The 25,016-nt window shown below is 43.2% G+C and overlaps 1 pseudogene; it reads right to left on the bottom strand.

Annotated features, from left to right (window-relative positions):
• Positions 1 to 23,197: 23,197 nt before the first annotated feature.
• Positions 23,198 to 24,618, bottom strand: LOC101614681 (annotated as a pseudogene).
• Between the last annotated feature and the right edge of the window lie 398 nt (positions 24,619 to 25,016).

Below are 25,016 nucleotides of genomic sequence, written 5' to 3'. Positions count from 1 at the left end.
TTAAAGGCGTGTGCCACCACTTCCGGCTCCAATAAAATACATTTTTAAAAAGACTTGGATGAGCCGGGCGTGGTGGCGCATGCCTTTAATCCCAGCACTCGGGAGGCAGAGGTAGGAGGATTGCCATGAGTTCGAGGCCACCCTGAGATGACAGAGTTAATTCCAGGTCAGCCTGGACCAGAGTGAGACCCTACCTCAAAAAACCAAAAAAAAAAAAAAAAAAAAAAAGACTTGGATGAGCATATTTTTTGAGTAGAGCAGCACATTTCATGAATTTCTTTCAAAATCCATTGAGGGACTGGAGAGATGGCTTAGCTGTTAAGGCGCTTGCCTGTGACACCTAAGGACCCAGGTTCAATTCTACAGGTCCCACTTAAGCCAGATGCACATGGTGGCACATATGTCTGGAGTTCCTTTGAAGTGGCTGGATGCCCTTAGCCCACCCATTCTCTCTCTCTCTCTCTCTCTGTCTCTGATAAATAAAAATGAATTTAAAAAGAGACTTTAAAAGTGTATTTTATTTATCTATTTATTTGCAAGCAAAGAGAGATAAAGAGAAAACAGACAGAATAAGTGTACCAGGGTCTCTAGCCACTGCAAACAAACTCCATATGCATGTGCCACTTTGTGTATCTGGCTTATGTGGGTCCTGGGGAACCTAATGTGAGTCCTTAGGCTGCCCAGTTGGAAGCACCTTAACTGCTAAGTCATCTCTCCAACCCTGTCCAAGTCTTTACTTGAGACAAAGTCTCCCTGAACCTGGAGCTACCATCCCTGAACCCCAGCAATCCTCCAGCCTAAATGCCTCCGCCCCATCTTCCCCAATGGACTACAGTGCAAATGCATGTGGACATCCCCATCATGAGCAGCAACCACTGCATCATCTTTCCAGCCCTGTTGTTTTGAGGCAGGGTCTCATGCTAGCCCAGGCAGACCTGGAATTTTTTTTTTTTTTTTTTTTTTTTTTTTTTTTTTTTTTTGAGGTAAGGTCTCACTCTAGCCCAGGCTGACCTGGAATTCACTCTGTAGTCTCAGGGTGGCCTTGAACTCATGGTGCTCCTCCTACCTCTGCCTCCCGAGTGCTGGGATTAAAGATGTGCACCACTATGCTCAGCAGAGATTTTTTTTTTAATCTTTTTTTTTAAATTCAAGGGTTGCTTTTTAAAAAATATTTATTTTTATTTATTTGAGACAGACACAGAGAGAATGGGTACACCAGGGCCTCTAACCATGTGCCACCTTGTATATCTGTATCTGGCTTTCGTGGGACCTAGTATATCGAACCCAGATCCTTAGGTTTTGAAGGCAATCGCCTTAACGCTAAGCCATCTCTCCAGCCCAAGCACAGAGATTTTAAAATAAATCCAGAAACTAGAGCCCTGCAAAGAAAATCCAAAAAGCCGTGGCTTCCAAAAGCTCAAAAGCCTGGGCTTATGTTGACTCACCAGGAGGTCACTGGCTCACACAAAGAAAGTAACTCATCCTTTGTCTAATTCATTAGCCTATCAGGAGCTATCCAGCCCCACACATTTAGAGTAACCCGGGCTCCATACTTAACTTACATACCCAGAAATAAAAAGCCCTGACCCAGGCCACACTCAGCTGCTTGCTCCAGACCCCTCCCAGCTTGGGAGCTCTTCTGCATTACTTTCGCTTTCTTTTCTAATAAGCCTTTATTTAACCCACCCTTCTGCATTGTCAACTCTAATAAATAATAAAATAAGTAAATAAGCAAAAACTTTAAAAAAAAAAAAACTAAATATGGGCTGAAGAGATAGATGGCTTAGCAGTTAAGGTTCTTGCCTCTGAAGACTAAGGCCCCAGGTTCAACTTTCCAGAATCCACACAAGCCAGATGCACGAAGTGGCACATGTATCTGGAGTTCATTTGCAGTGGCTAGAGGCCCTGGTATACCAATTCTCTCTCTGTCTCTGGCTCTCTCTCTGCCTTTTTCTGTCTGAATAAATAAATACCAAAAAAATTAAATATTAAAAAACAAAACTAAACATACCTACTCTTAGTTCTATGCCTCAGTATTTACCCAAGAAATAAAAATATATGTCCAATTGGCAGGAGAGATGGCTTAGCAGTTAAGCACTTGCCTGTGAAGCCTAAGGACACCGGTTCGAGGGTCGTTTCCCCAGGACCCAAGTAAGCCAGATGCACAAGGTTGTGCATGCATCTGGAGCTTGTTTGATGTGGCTGGAGACCCTGGTGTACCTGTTCTCTTTCTCTCTCTCTTTCTCTCTCTCTTTCTTTCTTTCTCTCTCTCTGCCTCTTTCTCTCTGTGTCTGTCTGTCATTCTCAAATAAATAAATAAAAATAAACTAAAAAAATATATGTCCAAGCCAGATGTCCTGGTGCACGTCTTTAATCCCGGCACTCAGGAGGCAGATACAGGAGGATCGCCATGAGTTCAAGGCCATCCTGAGACTATGTAGTGAATTTCAGGTCAGCCTGGAAGCCTTGGCTAGAGTGAGACCCTGCCTCAAAAAAACAACAACAACAAAAATATGTGTGTGTGTGTGTGTGTGTGTGTGTGTGTATACATATATACACATATACACATGTATATACATATATACACACACACACAGTCTCCCATAAAAAGACCTGCACATGCTGCATGTGGTGAGACATGTATGCCGGCAATCCCAGTACTAAGGAAGCTGAGCCAAGAGGATTGTGAATTTCATGCCAAGCTGAGCTACATGGTGAATTTGAGAGCATCATGAGTTATAAATAAAAAAACAGGGCTGGAGAGATGGCTTAGTGGATAAGCCCTTGTCTGTGAAGCCTAAGGACCCCGGTTCGAGGCTCGATTCCCCAGGACCCACGTTAGCCAGATGCACAAGGGGGCGCACGCGTCTGAAGTTCGTTTGCAGTGGCTGGAAGCCCTGGTGCACCCATTCTCTGTCTCTCTGTCTCTCTCGATCTTTCTCTCTCTGTTGCACTCAAATAAATAAGAATAAACAACCACAACAAAAAAGTTAAAAATATATATTCTTTAAAAAATAAAAATAAGAAAAGACTGTACAAGAATGTTTATAATCACCAAAACCTGAAAATAGCTCAATTGTCCATGAATACGACAATGAATAAACAAAGTGTAGTGCATTTGTAGAATGGAGGACTATTCAGAAATTAAAAGGAGCAAACTGCTGATATTGCAGATACTCACAACAAGGATGAGTGATGATCATCATGCTAGATACTAAAGCCTTACATGGACTCATGTGGCACAAAAGAGCATATACACACCTTTAATCCCAGCACTTGAGAGGCAGAGGTAGGAGGATTGCTGTGAGTTCGAGGTCAGCCTGGGACTACAGAGTAAATTGCCATTCTAGCCCATTTAAGCCTATGAATGAGACCCTACCTTGAACAAACAAACAAACGAAAAAGAGCGTATACTATACAGTGCCAATTATGTAAGGTCCTAGGACAAAAAGAACTATGATGGCTGGGTGTGGTGGCACACGCCTTTAATCCCAGCACTTGGGAGCAAAGGTAGGTGGATGGCCGTGAGTTCAAGGCCACTCTGAGACTACATAGTGAGTTCCAGGTCAGCCTGAACTAGAGTGAGACCCTACCTCGGAAAAAACAAAAAGAACTATGATAACCAGGGGAGAGGAAGTGACTGTGAAGAGGTCTGTGGGAAGTCTCTAGAGTGATGATAGGGTTTTGCTAGGGGCTTAGGTAAGATTTTCAAAGCTTAATACAGACGTAAAGTTTATACATGTCATTGCAAATAGACTAGTAGCTTAAACTCACTTTGGAGTACATCACAGAAATAAAGATTTATGGGTAGATAGATGGACAGATATTTTGAGGTATATCTACCTTGTAGATCATATGGGAGTTTATTGAAAATTTCTATTTTTCCCAAAATTTTTAAAATGCCATAATGGAGCTGGAGAGATGGCTTAGTGGTTAAGGTGCTTGCCTGAGAAGCCTAAGGATCCAGGTTCAATTCTCTAGGTCCCATGTAAGCCAGATGCATATGGTGGTACATGCATCTGGAGTTTTTTGCAGTGGCTAGAGGCCCTGGCACATCCATTCTCATTCTCTCTCTCTCTCCCCCTCTGTCTCAAATGAATAAAAATTAAAACTTTTATTATTTTTTAATTTTTTTGAGGTAGAGTCTCACTCTAGCCCAGGCTGACCTGGAATTCATTATGTAGTCTCAGGGTGGCCTTGAACTCATGGCGATCCTCCTTCCTCTGCCTCCCAAGTGCTGGGATTAAAGGCGTGCGCCACCGCACCTGGTTCTAAAAATATTTTTTAAAAATGTCATAACAAAGTGTCAAAGAAAATTGTGTTCAAGCTTTGTCACCATGGATGCCTACCTACATATATAATTCTGTTGCTTGGACAGAAATTGCAATGAGTCCTATTCTTTTTATTTTTATTTTTATTTATTTATTTGAGAGTGACAGAGAGAGAGAAAGAGGCAGATAGAGGGAGAGAGAGAGAATGGGCGCGCCAGGGCTTCCAGCCTCTGCAAACGAACTCCAGACGCGTGCGCCCCCTTGTGCATCTGGCTAACGTGGGACCTGGGGAATTTAGCCTCGAACCGGGGTCCTTAGGCTTCACAGGCAAGCACTTAACCGCTAAGCCATCTTTCCAGCCCATGAGTCCTATTCTTAACTACCACTGGATGGGAGAGAAAAAACCAAAACACTGAAAATATTGTGGGTAAAGGGATCATTGAAAATAATACTATATTGAGGAATAAAAGTTTCCCTTCATATGGATTCAGACAATAATTTTATGTCCTTGGGAGTTGGGAACGTTTAAGTAGAGACATATGTTTAGTCTAACAGTTGCCCACAGGAAAACTAAAGGAAGTATGTGAAAATATATTTGCCTAACCTTGGTTAGAGCTAGGCTTGCTGTCTGAAGCCCAACTTGGAGCTCCCCTGCTGGAGAGCACCCAGGGTGTAATTCTAGAGTGAGAGACCCAAACTGCAGTGAGAAATATTCTGCAGTGGGCACTATAATGTCCTTGGATTGCCTGGCCGGAGGAATGAGGACCCATGGTGGGTGACACATAAAAGAAGACAGGGAAAGCAGGCTGGTTCCATGACAGGCATTGAGACAATTGCCCTTTTATAACTAAAGGAGAGCTATACCACCTTGCCATAGGCTGAGCATTATAGGTCCTGAAGCCAGAGAGGGAGAGAGGGAGGGAGGGAAAGAGGGAAGGAAAGAGGGGAAAGGGTAGAGAAACAAAGAGGGAGACACTTCAGAAATCTGAAGAACAGAGCTGGAGAGATGGTTTAGTACTTAAAGGTGCTTGCTTACCAAGCTTGATGCCCTGGGTTCAATTCACCAGCACCCGGATAAAGCCAGTTGCACAAAGTGGCACATGCATCTGGAATTCATTTGCAGCGACTGGAGGCCCTGGAATTCCCATTCTCTCTCTCTCTCTCTCTCTCTCTCATAAATAAACAAATAAGTCCGAAGAACAAAGTGAAGTGGCAGTTCTTATGAGTTTCTGGGAGAAAAGGGGTGTGTCTGGGTGCAGACTATGTGAGAGAAGCCAAGGAGGCAACAAAGGAAAGCATGGGAGATAAGTAAGGCCTCTGGCCCTTCAAGTCTATGGAAGAGGGCTATTCTGCTACTCACTGCCCTTAGAAAGGAAATAAATAAACTGGACGTGGTAGTGTACACCTTTAATCCCAGCACTTGGGAGCCAGAGGTAGAAGGACTGCCATGAGTTTGAAGCCACACTGAGACTACATAGTCATAGTGAATTCCAGGTCAGCCTGGGCTAGCACGAGATCCTACCTCAAACACACACACACGCACACGCACACGCACACGCACACACACACACACACACACACACACAAATAGGGCTGAAGAGATAGCTTAACAGTTATGGCACTTGCTTGCAAAGCCTAAGGACTCATCTTTGACTCTTCAGGTCCCACATAAGCCAGACACACAAAATGATGCAAGTGCACAAGGTCGCACAAGGGCACAAGGGGGTGCATGCGTCCAGTTCTACTGCAGTGCCTGGAGACCCTGAGGTGCCAATTCTCTCTCTCTCTTGCTTTCTCTTGTTCTTTCACATTAAAAAAAAAAAAAAAAAAAAAAGGCCAGGGCTAGAGAGATGACTCAGCGGTTAAGGGGCTTGCCTGCAAAGCCAAAGAACTTTGGTTTGTTTCCCCAGGACCCACGTAAACCAGATGCACAAGGTGGCATGTGCATCTGGGACAGTCTGGCAGGGCGTGGTGGTGCACGCTTTAATCCCAACACTCGGGAGACAGAGGTAGGAGGATCACTGTGAGTTCGAGGCCACCCTGAGACTACATAGTTAATTCCAGGTCAGCCTGGGCTAGAGCAAGACCCTACTTCAATATAAAAAAGTTAGACTCTAGGGCTGTAGAGATGACTCAGTGGTCAAGGTGCTTGCCTTCAAAGTCTAACCACCTGGGTTCAATTACCCAGTACCCACATAAGGCAGATGCACAAAATGATGTGTGCATCTTGAGTTCTGTTGGCAGTGGTTAGAGGCCCTGGTGTGCCCATTCTCTGTCTCTCTGTCCCTATATCTGTCTGTACTCTCTGCTTACAAATAAATAAAATAAAAAATCTTAGGAAAGAGAGAAAGGAAGAAAGAAAGAAAGAGAGAGAGAGAGAAAGAGAAAGAAAGAGGCCAAAGTCATTACTTAGGTGGCTCTGGGTAGGCTGATCTTGTTTTCCTGCCTGGCCATGGTCCCTAGGCAGCAAGGGCCTCTTAAAGTGACTGTCTATATTCTACCAGTAGGAGGAAGCCAAGCCATTTGAATAAGAGGTTTCTGAAAGAGGAGAATAGGTTTGTACTGGGGGACCTGGAATTAAGAAAGGACTCATGGGGTGTGTGTGGTGGTGCACGCCTTTAATTCCAACACTTGGGGGGCAGAGGTATGAGGATCATAGTGAATTTGGCCACCCTGAGGCTACATACAAAGTGAATTCCACATCAGCCTGGGATAGAGTGAGACCCTTCCTTGAAAAAACAAAAATTAAAGAAAAAAAGGAAGGAAGGAGAGAGAAAGAAAGAAAGAAAGAAAGAACTCACTAAGAAAGAGAAGTTTAATAAGAGTGACTGAGAGGAGAGAGAGAGAAAGTCTGCTCGGCTAAGAACTGAGGTATGCTCAGGAAGAAATTCTTTTTTTTTCCTTTCAAATTTTTATTAACAACTTCCATGATTATAAAAAATATCCCATATTAATACCCTCCCTCCCCCCACTTTCCCCTATGAAACTCCATTCTCTATCATATCCCCTCGCCATCTCAATCAGTCATTCTTTTATTTTGATGTCATGATTTTTTTCTTCCTCTTATGATGGTCTTGTGTAGGTAGTGTCTGCCACTGTGAGGTCATGGATATCCAGGCCATTTTTTGTCTGGGAGGAGCACATTGTAAGGAGCCCTACCCTTCCTTGGGTTCTTACATTCTTTTCACTACCTCTTCCGCATTAGACCCTGAGCCTTGGAAGGTGTAATCGAGCTATTACAGTACTAAGCACTCTGGTGACTTCTTTCCAGCACCATGATGCCTTCTGAGTCATCCCAAGCTCACTGCCATCTGAAAAGAGAAGGTTCTCTACCAAAAGTGAGAGCAGCATTAATATAAGGGTATGAACACTAAGAGAAGTGCTTACTGGGTAGTTTAATAAGCATAGTATATACATTTAGCCAGACAGCAGCAGACGTTACACCCCTAGGGCTCATGACTACCCCTGTTGTAGGTCTTCAGTATCAGGAATGTATTCCCTCCCATGGAGTGGGCCTCCAGTCCAATTAGAGGAGAGTTGGTTTCCACTATGACAGATGTGCCACTATTGCAAGCAATTCTTAAAATATACACTGGAAGAATAATATAATCTGGATGGAGTAGTACAGAAGGGTGCAGCACCCAGAAGCCATACATTGTTATTAGAATAATTTAGTGCCAGGGGTTGGGGTACCTTCCAGTGAGTTGTTAGCCATGGAGGTCCTTGATGCCCCCAAACATTACAGCACATTGCCAAGGCTCTTGGTTGCCCACCAGAACTAGATGGTAAGATCCTACTGCTGAAGACTCCACATGCTTGGGCTGCAGGTCACTGAAAAATCAAGCTGGAGCTGAGCTTAAAACCTGCTCTCTGTGGACCAGCTGCCAAAGCTGGAAAAAGCTATGCTGTATGCAGCCTTTTGGGAGAGAGAAGACATCAATGTTGTTAAACCACAGTGGACCATGCAAGCCTTAAGACTAGCCAGCCTAAGCCAGGGTGGTGGCATACGCCTTTAATCCCAACACTCAGGAGGCAGAGGTAGGAGGATTGCTGTGAGTTCAAGGTCACCCTGAGATGACATAGTGAATTCCAGGTCAGCCTGGGCTAGAGTGAGACCCTACCTTGGAAAACAAACAAACAAACAAACAAACAAACAAACAAAAAAAGATTGGCCAGCCAGGCCAAATGTGCCAACTGGTGCAATAGTGGCATGTCTGTTATGGAAGAAACCAACTGCTTGCTATTTGGACTGAAGACCCACACCACAGGAGAAAATACATGCCTGGTACTGAAAACCTAGTCAAAAACCTATGGCGGGCCCAGCATGGTGGCACACACCTTTAATCCCAGTACTCAGGAGGCAGAGGTAGGATTATTGCCATGAGTTTGAGGCCACCCTGAGACTCTACCTTGAAAAACTGAAAAAAAAAAACTTATGGCAGGGGAGGTCATGAGCCCTAGGGAGTAACACCTGTTCTTGTCTGGATAAATGCATATATTATGCCCACAATACTGCCCTCTAAGCATCTTTTTTTGTTTTGTTTTGTTTTTTTCGAGGTAGGGTCTCACTCTGGTACAGGCTGACCTGGAATTAACTATGTAGTCTCAGGGTGGCCTCGAACTCTCGGCGATCCTCCTACCTCTGCCTCCCGACTGCTGGGATTAAAGGCGTGCGCCACCACGCCCGGCCTTAAGCATCTTTTTTTGATGTTTCTGTCCATATATTAGTGCTGCTCTAACCTTTGGACTGCTTCTTGTTGCAGTCTGGTTCACATTGCTGGTAGAAATCACCCAACCAAGAGCAGCTTCTGGGAAAAAAGAGATTTATTTTGGCTTACAGGCTTGAGGTGAAGCTCCACAATGGCAGGGGAAAATGATGGCATGAGCAGAGGGTGGACATCACCCCCTGGCCAACATAAGGTGGATCATAGCAACAGCAGAGTATGTCAAACACTGGTATGGGGAAACTGGCTAAAACACCACTAAGCCAGCCCCCAACAGTACACCCCCTCCAGGAGACATTAATTCCCAAATCTCCATCAGCTGGGAACCTAGCATTCAGAAACCTAAGTTTATGGGGGACACCTGAATCAAACCACCACACTTCTCTTTTTAGATGGTGGTAACCACTGGGGTGACTCAAAAGTTCCCATAATGCTGAGACGTGACAGTGGAATGTTCAGCACTGAAACATCTCAATCACACCTTCCAAGGCTCAGGGCCCATTGTGGAAGAGGTGATGGAAAGAATGTAAGAGCCAAAGGAAGGGTAGGACTCCTTACAATTCAATCTTCCATATACAAAATGGCCTTGATATTCATGACCTCACAGTGCCTGACACTACCTACACAAGACCCTCATAATAGCAGGAAAAGATGATGATACCAAAATAGAAGAGAGACTAATTGAAAAGAAGGGATTAAATCAATGGAGAGTAGATTTGATATGGGGGAGTGGAAGCGTAAGAGACAATTATCATGGTTTATTGCCTATACTTATGAAAACTGGCAATAAAACATTAATAAAAAGGGTTTAGCAGCATATGCCTGTAATCCTAGCATTCTGGATGCTAAGGCATGTGAGTTTAAGGCCAGACTGGGGTTCTGAGACCTTATCTCAAAAAATTAAACAAGAGTCAGGTGTGGTGGCATACACTTTTAACCCCAGCACTTTGGAGGAAGATATAAGAGGATTGCCATGAGTTTGAGGCCACCTGAAACTATATAGTGAATTCCAGGTCAGCCTGAGCTACAGTGAGACCCTACCTTGAAAAAAAAAAAAAGAGAAAAGAAAGAAAGGAAAAAAATTAAACAAATAAATTAAATTGTACTAATCAAATGAATGATCAGCCAGGTGTGGTGGTGCACGCCTTTAATCCCAGCATTTGAGAGGCAGAGGTAGGAGGACTGCTGTGAGTTTGAGGCCAGCCTGAGATTACATAGTGAATTCCAGGTCAGCCTAGGCTAGAACGAGACCCTACCTCAAAAACAAACAACCAAAAATAGAAAAAAGGAGAATATCAGTACATTTAAATTAAGAAGTTCTGGAGAAACAAACGAAGCAGGTAAAGTTTGAGTAGAGAGAGCTAGGCCTTATGGAGAGAGACAGATTAAGGAAGAAAAATGGACAAGAATAATTGGTGAGGGCTGGAGAGATGGCTCAGTGGTTAAAAGTGCTTGCTAGCAAAGCCTGATGGCCAGGGTTTAATTCCCCAGTACCTACGTAAAGCCAATGCACAAAGTGGTACATGCAGGAGGCCCTGGTGCGCCCACACACTCTTTTTTTCTCTCTGTCTCTCTCAAATAAATAAAAATAGTTTTAAAAATAATAATAAGGAAAAATAATACTTCAGTTGGGCATGGTGGTGTACACTTTTAATCCCAGCACTGAGGAGGCAGAGGTAGAAGGATGGATATGAGTTTGAGGCCAGCCTGAGACTACATAGTGAATTCCAGGTCAGCCTGAGCTAGAGTGAGACCCTACCTCCAAACACCAAATAATAATAATATGTGTTTTGAGAGCAACCACGCCTTTCTCAACTCTGGAGGGGTTTAGCTTAGAGGTTAGGGACCCTAAAAAGCCCCAAAATTCCCCAAGCCAGTGGCTCTTGAGTTTATTGTCTTGCTACCCACAATGGACGATGAATGCAAACAATGCAGAAGAGTAAGTTAAATAAGGTTTATTTGAAAAGAAAATGAAAGTAAAGCAGGAAAGTTCCCAAGCAGGGGAGTGGTCCTGAGCAGGCTACTGCATTGTGACTTGGGCTGGTGGTGACAAGGCAGCATGAGTCAGGGCTTTTGACCTTTTGATGGTTCAGGGACTTTTGGATTTCATTCCTGGACTCCGTTCACTTAAAACCTCTGTGTTTGGGCTGGATAGATGACTTAATGGATAAGGTGCTTGCCTGCAGATCCTAATGACCCAGTATCCTCAAAAAGCCAGATGCACAAAGTGGTACATGCATCTGGAGTTCATTTGTGGTCAGAGGCCCTGGAGCACTCATTCTGTCTCTCTCTCTCTCTCCTTGCAAATAAATACATTTTTTTAAAGGGCTGGAAAAATATAATAATAATAAGGAATGGTTGGGAAGATAACTCAGCAGTTAAAAAGTACTCGCTTGCAAAATGGGTAAGACTGTGGATTTATTTTAGCCAGAAAGATGGGTAGCTGATAATACAGGGGCAACTTGACCAAGAACAGCTAAAGGTCTCAGTTAAAGTTGTTCTCTCCATACTCCATTTCCAGGTGCCCTGACAATAGTGTCCCATCGGAATGTAATGACGACCTAAAAGGAAAAGCACATGAAATGGAAGTAAAGAGGAATTAAAGAGCTGGGGGTAAGAGGTCCATTCAAGTTCCCATGGCAAAAGGCCTTTGTGCTGCAAAGAGGTCTCAATTTTTTTCAAACAATGCATAAAAAGAGTTAAGGATGACCTGCGCTTTTGCGAAAGTTCTGAGTAATCCTAACCTACTGCTGCTTCTCTGACCTGGGTCAAGCCCGCGGGAGCGGTGAGTCATGAAGCAGTTACACGGCATTGCTTATGTTATCGCTGTCTCGCGCTGCTTGAAAAGAAGCCCAGAAACAGGCACGGCTTGTTCTCTCCCCTTACTCTGGGCTGTCCCCCTCCCTGGAAAGGCTGGCCCTGCCTGCTTCAGGGAAGCAGCTCTCAAGGTAGGCAGATCTATAGATCTGTTATGCAGATGTATTACTCATGACTTACTGCTCACGGTGTAATAATATCTCTAATCATCCCCAAATCTTCAATGTAGAAAGTTTTGTGTTTGTGGGGTGGAAAAAAAAAAAAAAAGAAATTAAATCACAGCAATGGGATGTGTGGCCTTCCTCAGTGAAGTGGTGCCTCTTTCTCTGACATCCATATGTCTGTAGCAGCAGTATCATGTCACCAGATAGTAGGCCCTGGGCTCTGCACAAGAAGCAGCAGCTGAATGTGATCTAAAGCAAGACAGAATGGTGATGAGGGAATGAATGTACCTCAGACAAGCAGCTGTGTGTGTGGATGACAAAAATTCCTCTTTGCCTATTGGGGTGGCCAGTGTGGTGATGCACATCTTTAATCCCAGCACCTGAAAGGCAGAGGTAGGAGTGTCATTGTGATTTCAAGGCCAGTCTGGGACTACAGAGTAAACTCCAGATCAGCCTAGGCTAGAATGACACTCTACATAAAAATAAAGGGGGGGTGGCTGGAGAGATGGCTTAATGGTGAAGGCACCTGCTTGAAGAGCCCAAGAACCCAGGTTCAGTTCCTAGTACCCATGTAAGCCAGATGCCCAAGGTGGCACATGTATCTGGGGTTCAGATGCAGTGGCTAGAGGCCCTGTTGTGTCCATTCTCTATTTGCCTCTCTTTCTCATAAATAAAAATAAAATAAAATTTAAAAAGGCCCTAGTGCACCTGCAAACTTAAATATAATTATTTTATTTGATATTTTGTTTTCAAGCACAGAAAGAGAGGGAGAGAGAGTGTGAATGGATACATCAGGGCCTCCCGCCACGGCAAATAAACTCCAGATGCATGCGCCATCTTCTATATCTGGCTTTACAAGGGTACTAGTGAGTCGAATCCAGGCCATCAGGTTTTGCAAGAAAGCACCTTAAACTCTAAGCCATCTCTTTATACCCCAAAAATATTATTTAAAAAGAACACCCATGAGCCAATGGGTGTAATAGTGGCACGTCTGTCATGGTGGGAACTAACTGCCCTCTAACTGGACTGGAGGCCCGCTCCATGGGAGGGAATATATTCCTGATTCTAAAAACCTACAACAGGGTAGCCAAGAGCCCTAGGGGTGTAATGTTTGCTGCTGTCTGGCTAAATGTATATACTATGCTCGCCAAACTGCCCAGTAAGCACTTCTCTTAATGTTCATACCCATATATTAATGCTACTCTCATTTTTGGTACAGAATCTTCTCTTTTCAGATGGCAGTGACCTTGGGATTACTCAGAAGGCATCATGGTGCTGGGAAGAAGTGACAGAGGAGTGCTCAGCACTACAATATCTCTATCACACCTTCCGAGGGTCAGGGTCCATTGCAGAAGAGGTGACAGAAAGAATGTAAGAGCCAAAGGAAGGGTAGGACTCCTTACAACGTGCTCCTCCAGACACAAAATGGCCTGGATATCCATGACCTCACAGTGCCTGACACTACACAAGACTATCATAAAAGGAGGAAAAAGATCATGACATCAAAATAAAAGAGAGACTGATTGAGACGGGTGGAGGGGGGACATGATGGAGAGTGGAGTATAAAGGGGAAGGCGGGGAGAGGGAGGGAATTACCATGGGATATTGCTTATAATCATGGAAGTTGTTAATAAAAAATAAATTAATTAAAAAAAAACTTTGGCTGGGCATGGTGGCACATGCCTTTAATCCCAGCACTTAGGAGGCAGAGATAGGATATCACCATGATTTCAAGGATACCCTGAGACTACATAGTGAATTCTAGGTCAGCCTGAGCTAGAGTGTGACCCTACCTAAAAAAAAAAAAAAAAAAAAAAAAAACTGGGGCTGACTAGATGGCTTAGTGGTTAAGGCACATGCCTGTGAAACCTAAGGACCAGGTTCAATTCTCTAGGTCCCATGTAAGCCAGATTCCCATAGTGGCACATGTGTCTGGAGTTTGTTTGCAGTAGCTAGAGGCCCTGGTGTGCCCATTCTACCTCTAGCTCTCTCTCTCTCTCTTTCCCTCTCTCTGTCTATAATACATAAATAAATAAAAATAAATTTTGGGCTGGAGAGATGGCTTAGCAGCTAAGGCGCTTGCCTGCAAAGCCAAAGGACCCAGGTTCAGGTTCAATTCCCTAGTACCCATGTAAACCAGATGCACAAGGGGGCACATGTGTCTGGAGTTCATTTGCAGTGCCTAAAGGCCCATTCTCTCTCTTTCTCATCTTTCTATCTCTCTTTGTTTGCAAATAAATAAAATTAAAATAAATTAAAATTTCAAAAAATTGTTTAAAAACTGAATCTTAAAAAACTCTCAACAAAATTATTATTTTATATTTAAACAAATAATCTGACTTATTTAACAGAAAGCAAAGCAAAAACTGAGATTAAACTGAATTATACTGATAATGAGTGAAATGAACATTTGTCATCTCTCTGCCATAGTCCTGTACATTTTACCAAAAATAAAATTTAAAAAAAGAAATATTGACAAACAGCTTACATTTTGTTTTATTAATCTTTTATTTAAACAGCTCACAAGAAAGAACAGAAAAAAGTTATATATTTCAAATTTTTAATTTTTTATTTATTTATTTATTTGAGAGAACACGAGAGAGAAAGAGGTAGACACACAGAGAGAAAGAGAATGGGTGCACCAGGGCCTCCAGCCACTGTAAACGAACTCCAGAGGTATGCACCAATTTGTGCATCTGGTTTATGTGGGTCCTGGGTAATTGAACCGAGGTCATTTGGCTTTGCAGGCAAATGCCTTAACCGCTAAGCCATCTTTCCAGCCTCCTATTTGTGAATATTTCTAAAAGCTTTGGGAATCTTTTGCAATTATTGTTTTTTTTAAATTTTTTAATTTTTATTAACATTTTCCATGATTATAAAATATATCCCATGGTAATTCCCTCCCTCCCCACCCCCACACTTTCCCATTTGAAATTCCATTCTCCATCATATTACCTCCCCATTACAATCATTGTAATTACATATATACAATATCAACCTATTAAGTATCCTCCTCCCTTCCTTTCTCTTCCCTTTATATCTCCTTTTTAACTTACTGGCTTCTGCTACTAAGTATTTTCCTTCTCACGCAGAAGCCCAATCATCTGTAGCTAGGATCCACATATGAGAGAGAACATGTGGCGCTTGGCTTTCTGGGCCTGGGTTACCTCACTTAGTATAATCCTTTCCAGATCCATCCATTTGGTTTTTATTTTATTTGTTTATGTTTTGGTTTTTCGAGGTAGGGTCTTGCTGTAGCACAGGCTGACCTAGAATTCACTATGTAGTCTCAGGGAATCCTCGAACTCATGGCAATCCTCCTACCTGTGCCTCCCAGGTGCTGGGATTAAAGATGTGCGCCACCATGACCGGCCTTAGTTTTTGTTTTTATTTTTGAAAAATATTTATTTATTTGTAAGCAGAGACAGGGAGAGAGAAAGAGACACAGAGAGAGAGACAGACAGAGAGAGAGAGAGAACAGGTGTGCCAGGACCTCTATGTGCTGCAAATGAACTCTAGATGCCTGTGTCACTTTGTACATTGGGATTTATGTGGGTACTAGAGAATCAAACCCAAGTTGTCAGACTTTGTAGGCAAGTGCCATAACTGCTGAGCCATCTCTCCGGCCCTAAAATATATATAGTTTTAAAAAGTAATAATCTTGGGGCCGGAGAGATGGCTCAGCAGATTATTACTTTTTAAAAATATATATATTTTGGGGCCGGAGAGATGGCTCAGCAGTTAAGCGCTTGCCTGCGAAGCCCAAGGACCCTGGTTTGAGGCTCCATTCCCCAGGACCCATGTAAGCCAGATGCACAAGGGGGCGCATGCATCTGGAGTTCGTTTGCAGTGGCTGGAGGCCCTGGTATGCTCATTCTCTCTCTCCCTCTCCCTCTTTCTCTGTCTGTCACTCTCAAATAAATAAAAATAAACAAAAAATTAAAAAAATATATATTTTATTTTTATTTATTTGAGAAACAGACAGAGAGAGTGAGAGAGAGAGAATGAGAATGGCTGTGCTCGGGGCTCCAGCACTGCAAATGAATTCCAGATGCATGTGCCACCTTGTACATCTGGCTTACATGGATCCTGGGGAATCAAACCTGGGTACTTTGGCTTTGCAAGCAAGCACTTTACCTGCTAAGCCATCTTGCTAGCCCGAGATTATTACTTTTTAAGTCAATATTTTTTATTTCATTCTTTTTAAATTTTTTAAAAAGTATTTATTTATTTGCAAGCTGAGAGAAATAAAAGAGAGACAGATAGAGAGCAAGGGCACACCAGGGCTTCCAGCCACTGGAAACAAACTCCAGATGTATGTACCACTTTGTGCATCTGGCTTTACATGGATATTGGAGAATTGAACTAGGGTTATTGGACTTTGTAAGGCAAGCACCTTAACCACTGAGCCATTTCTCCAGCCCATTTATTATTATTTTTTGCTTGTCTATTTGTTTATTTTTTAAGGTAGTGTCTCACTCTAGCCCAGGCTGGCCTGGAATGTACTATGTAGTCTCAGGGTAGCCTCAAACTCATGGTGATCCTCCTACCTCTGCCTCCCAAATGCTGGGGTTAAAGACATGTGCCATCACATCAGGTGATTCATCTCATTCTTATTCATAAAAATATAGAAGCAGGGCTGGAGGAATAGCTTAGTGGTTAAGGCGTTTGCCTGCAAAGCCGAAGGACCCAGGTTCGATTCTCCAGGACTATGTTATCCAGATGCACAAGAGGGCACATGCATCTGGAGTTTGTTTGCGGTGGCTAGAGGCCCTGGCATGCCCATTTTTTCTCTCTCTCTCCCTCCCTCTTTCTCTGTTAAGTAAATAAATAAATAAAATATAAACAAAAATAGGAACAATTTCTTGTTTTCAGGGCTAGAGATATGGCTCAGCAGTTAAAGGAACTTGCTTGCAAAGCCTACATCTTGGACTCAATTGCCCATTACCCACATAAAGCCAAATGCACAAAGTGGTGCATGCATCTGGAGTCTGCTTATAGTGGCATGCTCTTTCCCATTTTTTCTCTTTCTCTTCTTGCAAATAAATACATTTTTTTTGAGGTAGGGTCTCCTTCTAGGCTAGGTTGACCTGGAATTCACTACATAGTCTCAGTGTGGCCTCGAACTCACGGAGATCTTCCTACCTTTGCCTCCTGAGTGCTGGGATAAAAGGCATGTGCCGGGCTGGAGAGATGGCTTAGTGGTTAAACGCTTGTCTGTGAAGCCTAAGGACCCCGGTTCGAGGCTCAGTTCCCCAGGTCCCACGTTAGCCAGATGCACAAGGGGGTGCACGCGTCTGGAGTTCGTTTGCAGAGGCTGGAAGCCCTGGCGCACCCATTCTCTCTCTCTCCCTCTATCTGTCCTTCTCTCTGTGTCTGTCACTCTCAAATAAATAAATAAATAAAAATTAAAAAAAAAAAGGTATGTGCCACCACACCCGGCATAAATACATATTTTTAAAGTTGGTATTAGTATTTGTAGATAAAATTTGACAAATGAAAATACAACTCAGTATCATATTACACTTATGTTTCCATTTATATAGAGACTGTCCTTAAGGATCAGGCAGAAAGGGTAGGGGGGTGAAGAACCCGAGAGAGATGGCCTAAGAAGAAAGGGTACAGAAAATCTTAAATATGTTAATAAATTCCATAAGGAAGTTAATCTGATTAAAAATCTATGTTAGGGGGCTACAGAGATGGCTTGGTGGTTAAGGTATTTGCCTGCAAAGCCAAAGGATCCTAGACTCTCCAGAACCCATGTATGCCAGATGCACAAGGGGCGCATGCATCTGAAGTTCATTTGCTGTGGTTGGAGGCCCTGGTACACCCATTCTCTCCTTCCCTCTGCCTCTTTTCTCTTTCTCAAATAAATAAATAAAAAATATTTTTAAAAAACATCTATAGTAGAGCTGAAGGGATGGCTAAGCAGTTAAGGTGTTTGCCTGTAAAGCCAAAGGACCCACGTTCGATTCCCCAGGACCCACGTTAGCCAGATGCATAAGGTGGCACATGCATATGGAGTTTGTTTGCAATGGCTGGAGGCCCTGGTGTGCCCATTCTTTCTCTCTCTCATACTGTCACATAAATAAATAAATAAAAATAAAAAAATATTGCAGGGCATGGTGGCACACGCCTTTAATCCCAGCAGTTAGGAGGCAGAGGTAGGAGGATCACTGTGAGTTCTAGGCCACCTAGAGACTACATAGTGAATTCCAGGTCAGCCTGAGCTCAATTGGAACCCCACCTTGAAAAGCCAAAAATAAATAAATAAATAAATAAAATATTAAGGGCTGGAGAGATGGCTTAGCAGTTAAGGTGTTTGTCTGCAAAGCCAAAGGACCCCAGTTTGATTCTCTAGGACCCACGTAAGCTAGATGCACAAGGGGGCATGTGTCTGGAGTTCGTTTGCAGCGGCTGGAGGCCCTGGTGTGCCCATTCTCTCTCTCTCTCTCTCTCTCTCTCTCTGTTTCTCTGCCTCTTTCTCTCCCTCAAAAAAATATATAAAAATATTTTTAAAGCCGGGCGTGGTGTCGCACGCCTTCAATCCCAGCACTTGGGAGGCAGAGGTAGGAGGATTGCTATGAGTTCAAGGCTACCCTGAGACTCCATAGTGAATTCCAGGTCAGTCTGGGCCAGAGTGAGACCCTACTTCGAAAAACCAATATATATATACATATATATATATACATATACATATACATATGTATATATATATATATACACACACATACATGTATATGTATATGTACATGTATATGTATATGTATGTATATATACATTTTAAATCTATGGTAATGAGTAATGGTGGCTCAAGCCTTTATTTCCAGTATTTGGGAGGCACAGAGGTAGGAGGATTGCTGCGAGTTCCAGGCAAGCCTGAAATGACAAAGTAAATTCCAGGTCACCCTGGATCAAAGAACAAACAAACAAAAATCTATAGTAATGGGTTGGAGAAATGGCTCAGTGGTTAAAGGTGCTTGCTTGTAAAGTGTGATGGCCTGGGTTTAATTTCCCACTATCAATGTAAATCTGGATGCACAAAGTGGCTGGCATTTGTTTGCAGTGGCAGGAGGTCCTGTCATGCCCATTCTTTCTTTCTCAAATAAATATATATGTATTTAAATCCATACTACATGTTAAAGGAATGTGTCCTCATTTTAAGAACTGAGGGATGAAGACAACATAGTTTTAGCTGGGGCAGAGTATTACTAAAGGATAAATAAACTTGAAAGTAGAACCAGGTGTGATAGCTCACACCTTTACTCCCAGCACTTGAGAGGCTGATGTAGAAGAATCACCCTAAATTTGAGGTCGGCCTTAAGGCTACAGAGTAAGCTCCAGGTCAGGCTGGTCTAGAGTGAGATCTTGCCTCAAAAACAAACAATGAAAAAACCTCGAGAGTAGAGAAAGTGATGATTCATAACTAATCTAAGGACAAGTCAGAAAGAGAAGCAATTCGTCTGTGATAAGCAGACTTTTCATTGAGGGAAAGCAGCAGCCCCTAGATACAATTAGATTCAAAGACTATAAAGCCCTATTGGAGGTAATATGTGGCACTGTTTATTCTTGCTTATGGGAAACTCGGAGAAGAGAAAAAATACTATTATATTCACTGTACTAATTACCCATTTACCTATAACCTCTGTAAGTATAGCACCAGTGGAATTCCAAATCTGGAGAAATAGGAACTTACATTTAGCGTCTGAATGTTTGGGTATTTAATTTGTTGAGCAATAGAAAAGGAGTAGAGTGTTAGAGGGTAAGAGCCAGATGGGGACTAGCTAAGTTTTCTTATAGCTTCTTAGGAAGTAAAATTTAGCCGGGCGTGGTGGCGCACGCCTTTAATCCCAGCACTCGGGAGGCAGAGGTAGGAGGATCACTGTGAGTTCAAGGCCACCCTGAGAATACAGAGTGAATTCCAGGTCAGCCTGGGCTAGAGTGAGACCCTTCCTTGAAACCACCCCACAAAAAGTAGAATTTAATCTGAGTTACAATTGTCTGGAGGAAACACAGGGGGTCTACTGGCAATCTGAGTTTGTTTGCAAGAATACTCTTGTGAGGGCTGGATTATAGCTAGCTCAGTGGTACTTTCCTGTGCTCCACCCTCAGCATCAGAAGAAAGCAAGAAAAACAAAACCAAAAAACAAACAAACAAACAAAAAACAAAGAAAAGCAAAGAGGAAGGACAGAGAAAGTAAAAGGGAGGTTAGGGACTTGGAGGGAAGAAAAATGAAAAAGAGCTATCCTAAGCTGGACATGGTAGTGGAACCCTATGTATAATCTCAGCACTTGGGAGGAAGAGGCAGGAGGATGAAGGAGTTCAAAGTCATCCTCATCTACATAGTAAATTTGAGGCCAGTCTAGGCTACATGAGGCCCTGTATCAACAAACAAAAACAAATAAACAGAATACTGCTATGGCCCATCTATTTCATATTGTACAAGTTATTCTGACAAAAGACAAACTCCCAGAAGTCGTACTGCTTACTCATCCTATGCCAACACTATTCTCTAATGATCATCAGGAAGCAGTTAATGAGAGGAAAGACCTGTGTTACATATGTGGGTGGTAACGTGATACATGCGGATGAGTTGGTTTAGGGCCTCTTTTTTTCCCTTTCCTTTTTATTGACAGCTTCCATAATCAACCATAATTTCCCACCCACACTTTCCTCTTTCCAAATCTACACTCCATCATAGCCCCTCCCTCTCTCCATTAGTGTCTCTTTTATTTTGATGTCATCATCTTGCCTCCTGTTATGAGGGTCTTATGAAGATGGTGCTAGGCACTGTGAGGTCATGGATATCGAGGCTAATTTCTCTCTGGGAATTGCATTGTAAGGAGTCCTACCCTTCCTTCGGCTCTTGCATTCTTCCCGCCACCTCTTCTGCAATGGACCATGAACCTTGGAAGATGTGATAGAGATGTTTCAGTGCTGAACACTCCTCCATCATGTCTTCTCAGCACTATGGTGCCTTTTGGGTCACCCCAGTCGTCACTGCCATCTGAAAAGAGAAGCTTCTCTAACCAAAAGTGAGAGCAGCATTAACATATGAGTATGAACATTAAGTAAAGTGCTTACAGGGCAGTTTGGTGGGCATAATATATGCATTTAGCCAGATAAGAGCAGGCATTGTACTCCTAATGCTCATGACCTCCCATAGGCTTTTGGTTAGGTTTTCAGTACCAGCCATGTATTCCCTCCCATAGAGTGGGCCTCTAGTCCAATTAGAGAGCAGTTGATTTCCCCCATAAAAGACATGCCATTATTGCACCCATTAGCTCATTTGGCCTGGCTGGCCAAAGTTGAGGCTTGCAGTATCCAGTTTTCACCACTGATGACTTCTATCTCCCATAAGGCTGCATGCAGTGCAGCTTTTTCCAGCTTTCTGTCAGGTGGTCTACCAGGAGAAGGTTTTCAGCTCAGCCACAGTTTGGTTTCTCAGTGACCTTGCAGCCCAGGCATGTGGAATCTTCAGCAATAGTGTCTTATCATCTATTCCTGGTGGGAAACCAAGAGGCTGGCAATAGCCTGTAATGTTTTGGGGGTATCAGGGACATCCCTGGCCAACAACTCATTGGAAGGTATCCCATCTCTGGCACTGAAATTTTTCTAGTAACAGTCTCTGGCTTCTGGATATGTAGGGCCTCCTTTTTAAAAATAATTTTGTGCTGGGCATGGTGGCACACACCTTTAATCCCAGCACTCAGGAGGCAGAAGTAGAAGACTGCCATGAGTTCAAGGCCACCCTGAGACTACATAGTGAATTTCAGGTCAGTCTGGGCTAGAGTGAGACCCTACCTCAAAAAAAAAAAATTGTTATTGACAGCTTCCATAACTAGACAATGAACCATATTTTCCTTCCCACCCTACTTCCCCCTCACAAATCCATCCTCCATTTTGTCTCCTCCCCCTCTCAATTAGTGCCTCTTTTATTTTGATATCATCCTCTTTTTCTCCTATTATGATCTTGTGTAGGTCATGCCAGACACTGCAAGGTCATGGATATCCAGGCCATTTTGTGTATGAAAGGTTGCATTGTAAGCAGTCCTACCCTTCCTTTGGCTCTTACATTCTTTCCGCCACCTCTTCTGCAATGAACCCTGAGCCTTGGAAGGTGTGATTGAGATGTTTTGGTGCTGAGCACTCCTGTCACTTCTCAGCACCATGGTGCCTTCTGAGTCATCCCAGAGGTCACTGCCATCTGAAAAGAGAAACTTCTCTAACCAAAAGTGAGAATAGCATTAATATATGGGAATGAACTTTAAGAAAAGTACTTACTAGCCAGTTTGGTGAGCATAATATATGCATTTAGCCAGATATCAGCAGGCACTGCTCTCCTAGAGCTCATGACCTATTCTGCCATAGGCTTTTGTCTAAGTTTTCAGTACCAGGCATGTTATTCCTTCCCATGGAGCGGGCCTCCAGTCCAATTAGAGAGCAGTTAGTTTCCCTTATAACAGACATGCCACTATTGCACTAGCTGGCATATTTGGTCTGGTGGGCAGTCCACCTCTGTTTCTTACTGTTGATGACTTCTCTCTCCCATAGGGTTGCATGCAATGTAGCTTTTCCAACTTTCTATCAGCTGGTCCACAGGGAGGTTTTCAGCTCAGCTCCAGCTTGATTTTTCAGTGACCTGCAGCTCAAACACGTGGCATGTTCAGCAATAGGACCTTACCATCTAGTTCTGGTGGGAAACCAAGACTTGGCAATGGTAGATCCTCTTTGATTCCAACACTTGCCCAGATTTTTTGTTTGTTTGTTTGTTTCCAAATGTGATGGGTTTATTTTATTTTACTCTGATGCAAAACCAAACTTTCCACTACAGCACACAGACCAATATAATAAAAGGTCATGGAAAAAGTGGGGGTGGGACATGCAGGACCTGATGTACAAACTGGAGGGTTGGGTCTTTTTCTTCAAGTTGACACTACACTGTTACTGTCGCTGTTGCTGAGGAACACATTTAAATTAACCCTGCAGAACTCAAATGAAATGTGGCACAAATGTAACAACTTCCAGGCATGCCTTCAAGGACGTCCCTTAGGATGGACTTATAATCATTAGGCTTCAGTAGAGGGAGGATTACAATTCTTTGGAAGAGTAAAAAGTTCACCCTTTTGAAATTTCACAGAAGATACTTAAGGCTAAAACATAGTGGATTCATTTCTCCTCACTTCCAGGGACAGATTCGATGCTCTACTCAAAACCACACTAAGCTTCCAGTTCAAACCCCAACCCAACCTTGTGACCCCTGTGCTGAAGTTCTTTCCATCAATTAAAGCTGACAGGGTTAATTTGACTCCTTGTCAAAGGGTCTGAGTATAGCCCAGTCCAATTAGGCTGGCATTATTTACTTTGGCAGACAGAGAAGTTTTGCAATCCATCTTATATTTAGCAGCGATGCCAAAACGAGTATTGTTGCTGCCAGCCATCCATGCAAGGTTTATTGAGGTTTCAATCTTCTCATTAACTTTTTGGTAGATAGAGCCTCCAAATTCAGTACCATCATTCACATGAGTATGTAGTTGGAAATATGCAGCCTTACAACCCAGGGCAAAAGTATTCTGAGACAATTTAGATTTGGCTGTGTCAAAACTCATCTGATAGCCAGCAAGGCAACCTTCAAGAGCCAACACAGCCCAGCCATAGATGGTTGGTCCAGAAAAATCTATATCAACATTACTGCCAAAATTGACACAATTCTGTTTATAGGAAGCCTTTAATTTCCCACTCTTCTTTTTTGTGTTTGGTACAAATATGGTATCAAGAGTCAGTTTCAGGGCTGGAGAGATGGCTTAGCGGTTAAGCGCTTGCCTGTGAAGCCTACGGATCCCGGTTTGAGGCTTGGTTCCCCAGGACCCACGTTAGCCAGATGCACAAGGGGGCGCACGCGTCTGGAGTTCGTTTGCAGAGGCTGGAAGCCCTGGTGCGCCCATTCTCTCTCTCCCCCTCTATCTGTCTTTCTCTCTGTGTCTGTCACTCTCAAATAAATGAATTAAAAAAAAAATTAAAAAAAAAAAAAAGAGTCAGTTCCAACCCTTCAGCCAACTTGTTCTCCAAAGAGATTTCTGTTCCAAGAGTATTGTCTGTGTTCCATTTTTTTAAAAAATATTTTTTGGTTCATTTTTATTTATTTATTTATTTGAGAGTGACAGAGAGAAAGAGGCAGATAGAGAGAGAGAATAGGTGCGCCAGGGCTTCCAGCCTCTGCAAATGAACTCCAGACGCGTGCGCCCCCTTGTGCATCTGGCTAACGTGGGTCCTGGGGAACCAAGCCTCGAACCGGGGTCCTTAGGCTTCACAGGCAAGCGCTTAGCCGCTAAGCCATCTCTCCAGCCCGTGTTCCATTTTTGAGTGAAGGTAAGTCCGTGATTACAGACCTTGTATTTGGTTTCTAGGTTGCCTAATGATTTTCCTGTATCAGTGTAAGCACGACCTGAAGTAGAAAATTCCACTCCACTACAAGACTTGGTTCTCAGATCTATTTTGACCATGCCAAACCCATGTCCCTTGTTGAACACATCCTTGGCAGCCTTTCCTAGGTCACAGTAACTCGGTGTGTTACACATATGCAGCTTTCCACTAGCACTAGGCTGACCATCAGCAATGAACCGCCACCTCCTCCTCCTCATTTCTGCTTAGGAAGATGCACCAACAGCATCCTCCCTTCCTTCACCTGGAGTGTTCACACCCGCCTGCTGGATGCTGGGCACAGTGGGTCTGGGGTTGCAGTGGCAGGAGGCCAGGTAAGCCTGGGTTAGAGTAAGATCCTACCTTGGAAAAAAAAAGACAAAAAGTGTAAAATAAAATAATATAATAAAACTGGGCTAGAGAGATGGCTTAGCAGTTAATGTACTTGCCTGGAAAGCCTAAGAACCCAGGTTTGATTCCCCAGTACCCACATAAGCCAGATGCGCAAGGTGGTGGATATATCTGGAGTTTGTTTGCAGTGGCTAGAGGCCCTGGCATGCCCATTCTCTCTCTCTTTGCCTCTTCCTCTCTCTCAAAATAAAATCTTTAATAAAAATGT

This window comes from Jaculus jaculus, chromosome 4 (assembly GCF_020740685.1).
Source record: "Jaculus jaculus isolate mJacJac1 chromosome 4, mJacJac1.mat.Y.cur, whole genome shotgun sequence".
Lineage (NCBI taxonomy): Eukaryota > Metazoa > Chordata > Mammalia > Rodentia > Dipodidae > Jaculus > Jaculus jaculus.
This window is presented reverse-complemented; position numbering and strand designations above follow the sequence as displayed.